This window comes from Aphis gossypii, chromosome 1 (genome assembly GCF_020184175.1).
Source record: "Aphis gossypii isolate Hap1 chromosome 1, ASM2018417v2, whole genome shotgun sequence".
NCBI lineage: Eukaryota > Metazoa > Arthropoda > Insecta > Hemiptera > Aphididae > Aphis > Aphis gossypii.
The window spans coordinates 70630104-70646098 of NC_065530.1; the positions used below are offsets into that span (position 1 = coordinate 70630104).

Consider the following 15995-nt stretch of genomic DNA (forward strand, 5'->3'; position numbering starts at 1 on the left):
AAAATTACTAGTTGTAGAAATTTGAAACATACACCATTTGTTTAAATTTTATGCACTCGTAGGTACTCGTAGTATGCTACCTAGTACCTACCGTAAAATGATACCTACTAAAAACCGTTTATCTACTGATTATTGATTAATAACAAATTAACAATATTAATGCAAATTATGACTGATGAATGATGATCATCGTAGTCAAGTATTTTATAATATATTTCTGTATCTAATTAGGCGTGTTGTGTATTAATTGACCGTCACCTTTCTTCTTTTCATTGTCGGTCTAACAAATCTGTTGCTTCTCGGGTTTTAATTATGTATTTAGTTTTGATATGTCTCTATATACACTCGATCGTTTGTTTTTTGCGCACGCAATAAAATGTAATAAAATAAAAATAACTACGTTAGGTAGCATACTACACGCATAGTTTTTTGGTAGTTATATTTTAAGGTAGGTAGCATATTATACGAGTACCAAATTGGCATTTTTTGTACATGATTTAATTTTAGGGTATTCTGGTCATTAAAACATAAACCACCTTTTTTACCAGTGAAAAATATAATTTAGGTGGATAAATCATTTCGTTCCAGAATCGTGTTTCCTATACAATGATACTTTGTATTCAAATTTAACATATCCATTATATTGACCTTCTCCATGTCTGAGATCCACTTGATACCTACTGTACAGCAGAGCGTTACCCACTCAATCACCCCCATTTTTTACAATGTGTAAATCAACGGCAATATATTTTAACTGGGTCACTGACTACCAACGAATAAAAAATATATAAAATTAACAGTTTTAGATTTAAGGTAAGTATGAATCAATTGGTGTTACAATGGCATGTAAGGTTTATTTGTTTACTTTTTTTTAAGCACATATGCAGAGTGTAAGTGCTACACACTGCACTCTCCCCCCCCCAAAGCGAAAAGACTTCGATGAAGATCCAGATGGTCGTTTCGATAAAACAAATTTGAAAAAAAAACATATACAGAAACATTTGATGTATAAAAAAATAATTTATAGATCTAGTTTAACACAATTTTGTTCCTTAGTGTTTTTCACAATCATTACTATAAATAATATTCATACATAAAGCTTTAAATCTAGTACAAAATAATACAATCTCTATGAAAAGGCAAATATTGAGTACCTAGCGTAATATCATTAGTAATGTATTTCGTGAAGTTAAACATAATTTCAACGTAAAATGTAATACGTAAAAAACATTAGTAATTGAATAATTACTAATATATATTATTTAAATCAAGGCATCACAATACTATAGATTTCGAAATGTTTACTAGTGTTACTTGAAAAAACGCTAATTTTGGTTCAGCGTTCAATTTGGACACTATTTTACTATTCGATTGTCAAAGAACACACAGTTTCCAGTTATTCTGGTTTTTGTTATGAAAATTAATAAGTCACACGGACAAATACGTTCAATAGAGTTTGTATTTTATTATGGAAATCAGTTTTAATACAGGTCAACTATATGCCGCAGAATGTAGGGTTAGTTTGTATAACTAACAATTTAGTAAGGACATTATTTATTTTATTCCGAGGAAGGATGTGTTAGTGTTTTTAATTTTTTTAATTTTTAATCTTTATACATAAATGAAGCGTAGAATCAACGTGCAGCCAAAACTACTGAACCGATTTATTTTAAATTTTTAGTTAATGTACTTATTACCATGTATAGACGCACTAAAAAAGGACTTTTTGAAATTCACATATTTTTGAATGGTAAAAAGAGCATAAAATAGATAGACATTTTGAGATTTACGATGGAAATTTTTGTTTATAGATGGTTGCTATTAGTTTCAATAATAATAATCTGTCTGTCTGTCCTTTGTTTGTTGCCATGGAAACAATTATGTCTAACCAAACAAAAATGTCCATCGTAAATTTCAAAATACCTATTTGAGCACCTCCCGGAGTTGGGCCTATTACTTTGTAACAAACCCAAAACGTTATATTTAAATAGTTAAGTTCATTAACAAATATTTTATTGAATATACAAATATATATATTATAAAATTAAATACAATTTGATGTATAGTTGAGTATAATTATTGTATTTTACAATGTAATTTGTATTATGCAAATAGATATATAATATAATTTATAAAATACAATATATTTATAAATGTAATCAGGGACCCCACATACAATTTCGGTCCCCTTTGCTAAATGTTTGCTCGGGCCCTTTTAATAATTATGTCTTTTATATTCTATTTTTTATATTTAATATTTAATATTATCTAAATATATTTTTATATATTTAATATTTAATATTATCTAAATAAAAAATAAAAAAAGAAGTAGTTTATTTTTTTTAAGTTAAAATTTTATTTTACGGGCTTTGAGCTTAGCGTAATAAATAGTTAAATATCAAATCAACTATCATTAATCAATTACTATCATTTTTTATATACATATTATATTATATATGTTTCATAAAATGTTATTTTACAATATTGTTTAATATAATTCACATTTAATTTGTTGTATTTAATACAGTGTATTTTATTTTTAAAGTGGAATAGGTTTACAGTGGTTTATTCGCTTTTCAATAATTTGTTTGTTTTTATTCCTATTTAGTACATTTATAGTTGTAGAATTATTAAAATTTTAAATTATATTTTAACTATTAAATTATCGAATATTTAAAGTATTTAATTGCTTAAACCAGTGGTGTTTTCAAAAAATGAAGAAGCGTATACATTTTTTCTAAATATTCTGAATTTTTTACAAATAACTAATAGTATGAGAAATAAAGAACTATAAAATTAAAAAAAAAAATGTAAAAGAGTATACCATTTTTAAAAAAAGATTTTTATTAGTTTAGTATAAGTTTTTGAAAAGGATTTTGGTGATATATTCTTTTAAGAAGCTAGAATTGGAACTTTAGTTTTCAAGAAATAATATTTTAAGAATAAGAACAGGCCTCAATGGTACAATAAATTTATAAAAGTGAAAAATTAATCAAGATATCTTATCATAATATTGTGATACAATTAAAATTAATTAAAAATAAGCTAATTCGATGTTTTTAAAGATAAATTAAAGTTATTATAATTATATAAATCTGAATGAATACGTACATAAAACTATTTATATTTTAATTCATATTTGAAAAAGTATTTTTTTTCGACATAAAACAATATTGTATTGATAGTAAAATTTAGAATGCTTTATTAGGTAAGTAATGTTTGTGCGTTTGATTGTATCTATGCATGTTTTTATATAGGTATATATGGTACGTTTTTTTCTAGAAGTTAAAAATATTATATATATTTATTTTTTTTGATAGCTAATACCTATCTATTATTTTATTTTCATTTTAAACTTATTTTAATTTTATTAAAATGTATCATTTTATTTTGTGCGAGATTTTAAGTTTATCTCATTAAATTAATTATTTAATAGACACTGAAGTTAACGTATTTTTTAAAGAGTCCCCTAGATAAGAAATAAAAATATTAAAAAAAATATATACATACGTATATAATTACGTAGATATAATTTTTGTCAAAAGCTGTAATGGCTATGTATTGAAACCGAATGTGTCAGAAATATTTAGTAAAAGAATAGTCAGAATATCTAATAATTATCAAGACTTTTTTAGTTTATCATGTATGAATGTAAGGGAATTAATCTAGAAGTAGTAGACTTCTATGAATTTTATTCATTTAACTTAAAATGAAACACATTTTGTTGAATATTAAAATAACATATTACTTTTAAAGACAAATAAATCATACCTATATTCTTTTGCCATATTATTATATTAGCTGTTACTGAATAAATAGTATTGTTTATTTAGCTTGGAAATCGAATGGTTAAAGAACCGATGGGTTATAAAAGAACATGAGAAATAATATTTTGTTCAATTGATTGTGTATTATTAAAATTGTTTTCATTTTATTATATCCTATCATAATGTTCTTTATTAAGTATAATTTAATTTCTATTACAATTCTAGTTATTGCGATTTGGGTTATGCCTACTTTAGCAAATCCTTTTTTTACGGGTATGTTTTAATTTATTAATTTAGAATAATTATATTTTTATTTGGTTATTATTTATCAAGAATGACTTGTATAATTATTCAGAATTAATTTCTAAACCAAAACAAATTATTTATTATTTATATTATCTATAGTACTCTAAAAACTAACTAAACATATAACATTTGTTTTCTTACTTTTCTTATTTTTTCATATTATGATATAGATAATAAAAATAATATTATATCTAAATATGTTTTAAAAAGTATACATATAACTGCTGTATAGTTTATAACTTCAAAGAAAACATAAAGTATGTTTTACATTATATTTGTATAGAATAATTTCAGTATATCCTTTAATTTATACTAACTAGTCATTAAAATTTTACGATATATATGTGTGTAGTCTAATGAAAATTATTTTATCTTAATTTTGCAGTAAATAATATACAAAATAAACTAATGTATTTTTTTTTTTTTTAGAACATTGTAAAAGTAATATATTTTTTTTTAATGAATCATTAGCAATGGCTGTGAATTTAATGCATGTGCAATGTGTATATTTATTTTGCTACACCTTATACACCTTATAAGAAAAATCTATTTTGTCTCATTTATGGTTCAAATACAAATTCTTATTATTCTTATTTTGTTAATTTTCACATATTTTTGTGTTGTACAATAGGCTTATGTAATCTATCTGAAAGAAATTATATTAATATAGAAGTTAAGATATATTAATTTTATTAGTTTTAATTAGTATTATTATTATTATTATTAATATTTTATAAATCAATTTTAATTATTAATTTCAACATTTTTTTTTTATCATACATTGCATTTTTTCAGTACATATTATAATATATATTTTGCCTGCATTAAATTCACAACTTTGATTACCAGTAAATAAATTGTAACTTGAAAGGTTGTGATATAAAATATTATTAAAAAAATCAAAAGGTTTATATTATGGCTTTCTAGTCATTACCCCAAAGAACTACATTTTGGAAACAAAAATTAATATCAATTTTTAATTATTGGTGATTACATTTAAAAAAAAAAACACACACACAATGTATTGATTGTGTTTTCTTTGAAATTATTATTAAAATATAATAAGTGCATAATTATTTTATATAACCACTCATATATATATTTTAAGAAACCATATATTGTGAAATTATCAATTATTTAAAACAAAAGTAAACAAATTGTAAAAATAATCACTATGTATTTTAATTTAACTATAATGATCCTTAAAATATAGATTTAGTGGATTTTGGTTCGTTCATTAAATAATATTGAACCATCAAATTACTTTAATTAATTATTTCATTAATTTATTTTATACATTACCACAAATTTATTTAATTTATATTTTTAAAATTTTAAAATACAATAGCTCTTCTTAAGGATTATCTTAAATTTCAAAGTAAGGATTTATTTATATTTTGTTATTATTAAGTACTATTCATTTTTGGAATACATTATTAGACATAGTTATAACTGCTATACACATTAATTATTATGGTCTTAATGGCAAATTGAAGTTATTTTGATTTTAAATATATTATGCATGTGTTGTTGATGAACAGATACAAGTTCACAAAAATTAATTTTTATTACCTACTATTATGAATAGTTAAAACCAATTAACTGTCTTTCGAACAAAATAAAATTTCTGAAACATCACTATTATTAGCTGAAAAAACCAATAAGTAATGTTATATTCATACCTATAATTTTATTCAACAAACAGTAACTGTATTCACCCTTTATTCAAGTACAATCATAATGCAAAAGATAACATATTTAGTAGTTTTTTATTAAAATACAAAATATATAGGTAAGAATCATGATCGTTATTGAATTACTATATTCGCTATCTCTATACTAAGTTCCTAGTTTAGCGTTATAAAATAATATAAAATAATATAATATGTCATACTAGTTACCTTCATTGAATTATGATCTGTATACTATATACTTGTATAATACAATAAAATTTCAGATGATCGTGCTCTTGATCCAAAAGTAGATTATCAAAGTGAGTATTTGTAACAAAATAATTTTTAACAGGTTTAACTTTTCATAGCAATATATACTTTAGTTAATATGAATTTCATAATTTAAAGATTTTAAGATTCTGCAAAAAAGCAATAAAAAATATTCAAAACTCTTACAAATGTAATATTATGTAATCACTATTATTGAAGTATTAATATGAATTGAAAACAACACAATGTTTTACAATTAGTTCTGTTAATTTGAAAATTTAAATAATATACTTAAAAACTATAATATTTAAAATATTACAATCTTCAAAGCAAATAATTTGATGATTATGAAAAAAAAACAGTACTTTTTTTGTGTTATAATTTATTGATTTTATTTATTTATAGAGACTATAAGTATGTATTATTGTTAATTAATTTACTAAATAAAATTTTTAACAGTTCTTTTTTTAATAATAAAAATAAATCTTTAAATGTGTTAAATAATTATGATGCTGTAAAAAAAAAAAACTTTTTATTCGATTAAACACTAGTTTGTGTTCTTAAACACTTGTTGAATGTATTTTTTCGTCTGTAAGATTTATAAATAATCCTACTAGAAACAAGTTGTCTGATGCTGCTTTTGAAAAGCTAATATTTTTTAAAAGAAATAATTTACATACAAATACAATACACTAATAATTTTGAAATCTGTGACTATTATTGGGAATTATAAATTAAATATAGATTATATAGGAACCACAATTACTTTTTTCATGAATTATTTATGGTTATTATTAGTTTATCGATTATTTGTTTATAGTTTTGAATTGACTTCTTATCTAAAAATGTACCTATATAAATCATGATTATTAATTGAGTTGTAGAAAAGTCTGTAATTATAATTACCATAGAAATATTGACTTGATTGATTATTGTCTATGTTGAATTTTTAAAATATATATCTAGGTATATATTATACCTGATAAATATGTATACCATAACGTAATTCTATAAAGATAAGTACCTATCTTTTATCTATAGTATTGCGATACAGATTTTAATTTTACATTCAACCTTGATAGGTATATTACATTAAATTGTGTGTACATTTTAATATTTACTAAGAATTTTATTAAATACTACCTAATGTAAAAAATTCTATATGTGTATATAAATATTTTTTTTTAAAGGAAATTTGACCCGTACGTATTTTTTTTTTTATATTTGTCTTATGTTATTTTATAATGAACGTTCTAGATAGTTTTGGTTTAAAACGTCTTTTATCCCCAGTGTGCCGACCTGTCTATTAGAATAGCTCACTCTACGAGTGTGCTAAATTAGATGTATTTTTATACTATGTAATAAACATGTATTTTCATCATAAACTATGTTTAGTTATAACAAATAATAATTTTATATTTTAATATCAACAATCATAACTGTGTATTTATAACTGGTGGATGGAAAAACAGAACTAGGTATGGGGTTTTAAGTTTTTCTAAACTTAAAAATCTAATTATTATTGAATTTTTAAATTATTGTCCATTATTCATTTCACACAATTCGTGACCTATAAGTAATTACTTTGATTGTAAGTCAATGTATGGGTTTTTAATAGAAAATTAGTTTAGGTAAATCAGGAATATTGTTATCCTTTGACGTATGAATTGTAAGTACCAAACTAAGTAGGTACATAAGATTTAAAATTATAGGAAAACCGATAATTATAAAATTTAAAACTATTCTAAAAATTAAGTCGATTTTAAAATAGAATATTTAAGGAATAAATGGATAAAAAAAAAATAAAAAAAACTTCCAAATAATAAGAATCATGTTTATAAGTAAATATAGGTAACTATTAAATAATTAAGCGTGTTAATTATTTGTTAGTTTATAATTTTTAAAATTTGATAGTTTATTTTTCTTATTAATCCCAACTAAATATTATTATTAAATTTTTTACAGAAGAAAAATTAAGTTAGTAAAATTTTTATTATTATTTTTATATTTTATTTAAATGTTATTGTAATTAGTATAAAATAATCATACATAATATACATACATTTTTTTTATTTTTAGACCGATTAACCAGTACGTAATTTTTTGGTTTTTTTTATATTATTGCGTGTTATGATATTATTTTATAACATAAAATAATACATTTTGTGTTACTCAAAGCATAATTTATAAATTGTTTTTTTTTTAACCATTTTAATTTAATTTATACAATGAAAGAATATTATATAAATAAAAAGAATTAAAGTCGTTCACTGATTTCATTTTTTATTTTATTTGTTATTTATTGTTTGGTTGTCTTAATCGTGGCCATTTATACTGTTTTAAAGAGCACTTTTTTTTAGACCACATAATATAAAATATAACCTCGCTGATTAATGTCTTATAAATGTTTTATTTTTTGAGTGGACTCATGAACGTATTTATTTTATAATGGTATTGTTTTTTTTTCTGTCGGTTACCATTTTTGGGCAGAACAAGTTCTTCGGTATTAAACTTTGGGAGATATTCTGATAAAAAAATTGGATTTTGTTGGTATTTTAGGAGCAGAAGTAATCAATTTATAGTTTTTTTTCTTAATAATCGAGAAAAAAATTAAAACGGAGATTTTTTCAATGATGTGTGGGTTTTTTTTTGTGGATTTGTACAAAGTGTTTAAAGAACGTTTTTCTAGAAATATCAATAAATATAAATTTTGAGGGAGATTTTTAGATTCTCACTAGATTTAGTTTGTACATTGGTTTGTTATACGTAGTAATGTATCTGTATTTTTTGTTATGATCGGGAGAAAAAAAAATTATAGTGTTATTATAATCGTTTGGTATCTATATGGTTATTAAAAAATAGGATCATCTCCTCTTTAAGTTTGTGTCGTTCATAATGATTCATCACTGAGTGCAAATTTAACACATAAATTAAATGGGGTATTTTATGTAAAAATTAAGAATTGAGAGTTAAAAAAAAAATGTATTTAAATATTAATTTTACTATATTGAAAACTGTTTGATATACCTAACTAATAATAATCTTATTACATTTTCTTTCAGAAATAATTGGTACGTAAATTATTATTATTATTTAATTAAAATGTGTTATATTATTCTGTCTAAATTTCAAGTTTTCAAAAATAGATCGTTCAAAGTTCAATGTATAAAATTAAAAGAACATATTTAGTCATGCATCAAAAATCAAAAACCCAGACCTCTAAAACATGAAATGCTAAATTGGATTTTTTAATTATAGTCCCAAATATGTATATAATAATATACATACATAATTATTTATAAGTTACGTTAGATAAGTATGTAGTATTGAAAATCAAAAAAATCTTCCACATTTTAACACTATTGTAAATTTCATATTATTGTATTATGAATAATTTTGGTATATTTTATAATTTTTTCCAGATGATATAAGTAAGTATATTCTACGTTTATTGCCATACATTTACTTTTTACTCTTTTTGAATGTTTAATAAAACACAACTTTTTGTTTTAATGGTTTTCGGTTTTGTTAACAATTTATTTCTAATTCTTATTTATATAATATAATATATATTATTAGGAAATACAATCATTTTTTTTATATGCTGTATGATCCAAGAAACAGAGTACACTTTATCACTCATTACCTTTTTAATATTTTTCAATTGTGTTTGTGGGAAATTAAACTACACTTATGGATCATAAATTTCTATGAGTCAAATTTTTTTTTCACTTAAAGTTGTTGCGTGCCAATATCAGAGTTGAATCCAAATGTTATTTAGAATGAAAGTTTACGACTTAACAATGAATAATGTTTGTATTACGTATAAATAAAATACATGTAACTATTATATAATAAGTGGCTGAGTGTCGTGAAAGTGCTCAGGTGTTGATAGCTATGGTACATCTGCCGTTGCTGGTCTTCTAGCTTCCTTATATATTGTGGTGCGTCTCTTGTTTGCATCGTATCGTAGCCTTCTGGATGAAACCAGGTGTTCTTATGTTTGTTGTTGTAAATTTGGACCCGGATTTGATAATGTGCAATAATACTATTTAATAAACATGCGTTTTTGAAGACTAGGTGACCACACTCATTATTGCAATATAAAAATTGGTGCTCTTACTAGGTTTCTTCTTAACACGTTTCATGGTCATAGTAGCATATGTATCTCCCTCGATACGAGGCATGGTCATACTAACCTAGCCTTGATATCTCGTAGCCCATAACAAAGTATTTCGTGCATGCGTAACAAAACTTTATTTTTTAAACGGCAATCCCTGTTTTAAATATCGTTTTTGGATTGATCGATTATTTTCAAGTGATTTTGATGTATTAACTTGTATTGTAAACTAAAAATTAGCTAAATTACAGCTAAAAATATAATTTTAAAATCTTATTAAATTTGAATATTTTTATTTTTAATTTGTATGTTTTATTTCCTTCTAAACACCGTGATGTAATCAAAATTATTCATACGATTTTAGTGTTTAAATCTTAGTTTAAAAAATTCTACACAAAGTTTTCCATAAGTTTTCTTTCAAATAATTTTTAAGAAACCTAACATCATTATAAGAAAAAAATGTTATGAGCGTTATGAATTCAAAATTTATACGAAATCGATAACGATAACGATTATCCTCAATATATTTTCAGATATTTGTTATTATTCAAAAAGTATAAATAATAGATATTTTTGTTATGGTTAATAAATAGTAGGTAATTGTAGTAACTTCGAAGAAATATACATCAAATGTTTGAATTTTCATTTTCTATACATGATTTAATTTTGGGGTATTCATTGAGGTGATTGAAATATAAACCTTCTTTTCACTACCCAGTGGTAAATATACATCTAAGGATGATACAAATTATCTCCGTTCTGAATCGTTTTTCGTATAAAATGATACCTATCTATCATTGCATTCTAATTTAACACACCCGTTAAAGTGACCTACTCTATGTCCTAGGCTCACTTGACACTTATTCCACAGCTAAGCGTTACCCACTTGATCACCCTTTTTTTATTTAAAATACAATTTTGATCATTAAAACATCAAATGGTATGTAAAATAGATCAAATATGTAATTGAACTCAACAGGAATATAATAGTATAATTTACTAATTAGTAATTTCAAACAAAATTACTAAATACAAATATTCTTTTCGAAAAAAATAACTTATTTTAATTTCTTTAACAATATATAGTTCATTTCAAAAAAAAATATTAACTGTATAAACTTGTTTATATTGTTTTAATAAGAATTGCCATTATTTCATATTTCATTAAACATGTATAAATGTGTTATGAATTTTCATAAATTATAGAATCATGTGAAAGATATTATTATTATCTATCTAACTTTATAAACATGAAAAAACATACATTAAACAAATTTATATTAATATGTATGATGATAAAAATTAATATAAAACTATCATTTATAGGATATAATGGTACGTATTTTATTTTTTTTTATTATTGTTATGTTGTTTTGTGTGGTTGTTTCCTTTTAACATTTTAAATTTTGCGTGGACAATTTTTAAGTATGTGTCTTTTCATTTCATTTCATGTTTCAAAATTGTAGAAATTCTTTTTAAGGGGTGTGTTATTTCAAAAATTGGGTCTATAATAATTGGTAAAGTTGGAATAATAATAAAAAACAAGAATGATAACACGACACCAATTTTCGACAAAATTGATTTTGTTATTCACGATATTACAAAAAGTAAAAACTACAAAACTTTTGATATTTAATTTATTGTATATAACACAATTGAATACATCTTTGACATTTGATGTTATTTTTTTTATCTATAGAAAGATTTTGAATTTCTGAATTTTGTTTTCAATTTAAAAAAGTAGGTTTCATAATATGCAACAACATATTTGTAAAAAAAAACTGGTTGATACCATTTATTATATTTAATGTAATCATTAAATATAAATACAATTTTATAGTTCTGTTCAAACCGATATGTTGCCAAATTTCAAAAACTATCTCTTCCTTAATATTTTAAAATAATGGTTATTCATAATTATTATTATTGTTCGTAGCTTATTAATGATCTTATTATTTTTTTTATTCTAGCCTACCCAAGATTCCCAAGTAATTTTCATGTTGTTTTAGTAGTTAAAAAAAAAATGGTAGTTTTATAATTTTATATTTATGTTCTATTTCAAATTTATTTAAACAAAATTCGTGTGCTCAGAACCAAAAAGTAATTGATAATAACCCTTTATTTATACGTACCTACCTAAGTGTTAAATAATTTGGAGTTAAAAAAACACCTTTTAATAAATGCTTTATTTTTCATAAATAAAATTCATAAAATGTATTTGTGTAACATATTTATCTGTTATTATTTTACTTAATTATAGTAGTTCGATGCGATCTAAAAAATACTTAAAAGTTTATTAGTTATTATCTAAACATATTTTTAGTTTTTAAATATTGTGTTATAAGCAATAGGTATATAGTAAAATAAACTATAATATAGGTACTATCCAAAAGTAATATTTTATATTTATTTGTGTTAATAACTAAATATTTGTTAATTGGTAGTATAATAAGAATATTAATTTTGCATTTATCAAGAAGATTATAAATAACAATAGTTTTTTGATTTTAGCTGACATTTTTTACATAACTAATTTTTTTATGTTCAGTTTTTCTTAGAATCGAAATTCAAATTCCATGACTGAACACAGAAAACATTTTTTAATTTTTAGATTTGAATATTAAAATTTATACACTGAGAAATTATGGCCCAGAGTTAAAAATTGTCTTCTAGTTTATTAAATATTTTGAAATACCTATATATTTTTGGTTCTAAGTAGATGAAATGTTTACTCTGATAACTTCAAAGTAGAAATTCATACACTATTATTATTTATTTTACAATATACTTAATATGTATATTATTATTGTTTTATTAGTTCATTATCATAAGAAGATGTCTATTAATAATTAAATTTAAAATATCATCTGTACAAAAACTATTACATTAATGATGGAAGCTATATTATACAACTACCATTTTTTCTAAGTCAGTCACAGGACCTTGAATATTTGATAATATTATTATATATTAATATTTTAATATTATTTTACAGATTGTATGAATAAGTATTATTTTTTTTTTATTTATTTGATCTATATTTATAATTTAATATTGTTTGAAAGATTTTTTTTATCTATTTTACATTTTTAGAAAAGAAATAGTTTTCCTTTTTTCAATGAAGTTTTATAATTAATTAGAAATTATTTAAAATAAAATACTGTTATCTCTGAATTTTTATACATTTTATTAAGCCTGTTAGACGGTCACTAAAACTATATAATCCCGAGTTAGTTTTGTTATTCTAATTCCAATATTGTTTCAATGTGGTTCCATATTATGTGCTAAACATTTTGATTATCTACTTACCTAATCAAATGTCCTACCTGTTTTTAAATTGTTTTATTTTGTTACTATTGTTTGTACTTTTGCGTATTGTAGAGGGCGGGATCTAAAACTATTGTAGATATAAGTAAAATATTTTTATTTGTGGAGTTTTTGTGATGATTATATACTATAATGTGGTAAAAATAAATAATAAATAATTTAACGAGCTATAAAATTATACAAATCAACACCAAGTTAACATTGTTATTTGCTTCTATAAAAAACTATTTGATTTCAAATATTATAATATATTTTATGCTTAGGTTATAACATAAGTATGACAATTAATATAAATAAAATACCTATAAATTACTACTGGGTATTTGTTTTTTATAGCTTCTATTGGTAAGTAATTTTTACTGTTAGCAATAATTTTATTTTATGCAATATTTTAAGATAAGATTTCATGTGCATATTGTTAAACAAATTTAATAAACATATAATTTCTTATTATAATTTAGATAGTTTATAGAATTTTTGCTTTAGGCTTAAAAGCACACTATTATAACTATTAGCTATTACTTATTAAATTTTAATATTGATATCATACCTACTGAAAAATTGTAAATCACATGGTTGTTATTTTTATTTTAATCCATGATCTTATCTCGAAAAATCATGAATATTTTTTAGTTATTAATTACTTACGTTATTTTTTTTTTTTCAGACACAAATGGTATGTATTACATTTTATTTTGTATGAGACGATTGCCTTATGGTCTTTATTCTTATAAATATATTATGTGAATTTAAGAACGAATCGATATAGTCTAATGATGATTTTTATTTATTAACTGTAAATTAATAAAAAAAAATAACTTTCAAATCTAACACTCTTAAAAATCGTTAAAAACGAATTATCTTACATTCTGAAAAATTTATAGCGATTTATTGCATAAATTATAATTTATAATACATAATTATAATTAAGTGATCAGTTAGAAATTGTTATATACCGAATACATCAATAGCCAATCTTAACCTTTGTGGTTCGTTATTTGTTAATAATCGTGATAAAATATTTCGGAGGTCGCTTGTGCATTGTATTTTTAACAAATGTATTTGTTATGAATCAAGTTTTTTACACAATAAATAACACATGGTATAGATACATGTTTTAATCGTATGATTTCGTATGTAAAAATCATATAAATATCTACTATCAACGTTGTATTTACAAGTTCAATAACGACGATACTTATATGATATGTTGGTCGCATACAAAATTAACTTGTTATAATATTTAAAATAGCTTGTGACAAAACTGTGTGATTTATTTGCGAATAAATTTAAAATATGTGACCATAATTCAATTTAGTTGGTATTTCCAGAAATTTTGTTTGTAAAGTTTATAACACTAAAAATACTTCTAAAAATTCATCGAACTTGCTTTAATGTATAGTATGTTACTATAATTATTGTATTGAATTTTAAGTCAATGATAAATAATTTTGAATAATAAAAAAAAAACGATTCCTGGAAGTCGAAACTTAGTCTTATAGTCTAAATGTGTAAAACTATACTTTAATATCATAGTATACCTCATTTGATTTATTTTGATAAGTAAAATTACAAAATTTTAATCAAAGTACTATGTGTTCACCATAAAGCTAAAATTTTAAATTACTACACAATTCTAGTACAAATACTTAATGAAAACATTTTAATTCTTTATTTTAATTAAATTAAATCGATTTTGTCAAGGAATTGTATAACTTATAATTTTGGTTTATATAGTGGATGCACCAGTTGTCTGATGGTGCTTGTGTTAAGCTAGCGACTAGTTGTTAGTTCTCAGATGAGGGACCATCTGGGAATTTTATTAAAAAACCGGTCTAGTGCGAAACGGATTCGCGCACAAAGGGTTCTGTACCTTTTACGTAATTTTGTGGTAGATACGGGAAAACTTTGTCACTCAATTCATTGGTCTTTGCTGTTATTTTATAGGAATTGAATGGCAATGTGATGCATTGTGTTGATTCATCGATTGCCATGAAAACAAATAATAACAAATTCAGGGATAATAATAATTATTTTAAAAAATAAAAATAAAAATTATAAAAAAAAATAAATAGTAAAATTATTTTTTTCGCGCTAATTATTATTATTAGGTATTGTAACTAATAGCAACCAAACTAAAATATTAAATAACTAAAATTGCCATAGTAAATCTCAAAATGTCTGTTTGAGCACCTCCCGGGATTGGGGGCCTATCACTTTTTAAAGTATTTGTTATTATAGGGGTAACAGAAATACATCATCTGTGAATGTTTCAACTGTCTAACTTTCACGGTTAATGAGATACAATTTATCGTATTGTATAATATAACTTATACTAGCATTATAATAATATTGATGCAAACGACGTTCAAAAAGATCAAGAAAAATATTAATGGTGGGCCATAATATAATATTATAATATTGTAACAACGGATGTAATTATATTATTAACAATACAGCGTCTCGCAAACATCCGACTCTCCCAGTAGATCGCTACCAAATTGTATACATGAATATATTTTGTGTAAGGAC

At 22.6% G+C, this 15995-nt stretch overlaps 2 long non-coding RNA genes across 2 annotated transcripts in view; both read left to right on the forward strand.

Moving 5' to 3' along the window:
* Positions 1-15995, forward strand: part of LOC126555897 (uncharacterized) — a 53652-nt gene that overhangs the window by 35078 nt on the left and 2579 nt on the right. The window lies entirely within an intron of this gene.
* Positions 3907-6066, forward strand: LOC126555899 (uncharacterized). The gene is made up of 3 exons (XR_007607001.1): positions 3907-4040; positions 5422-5451; positions 6031-6066. It is a non-coding gene; the product is annotated as an uncharacterized LOC126555899 (long non-coding RNA).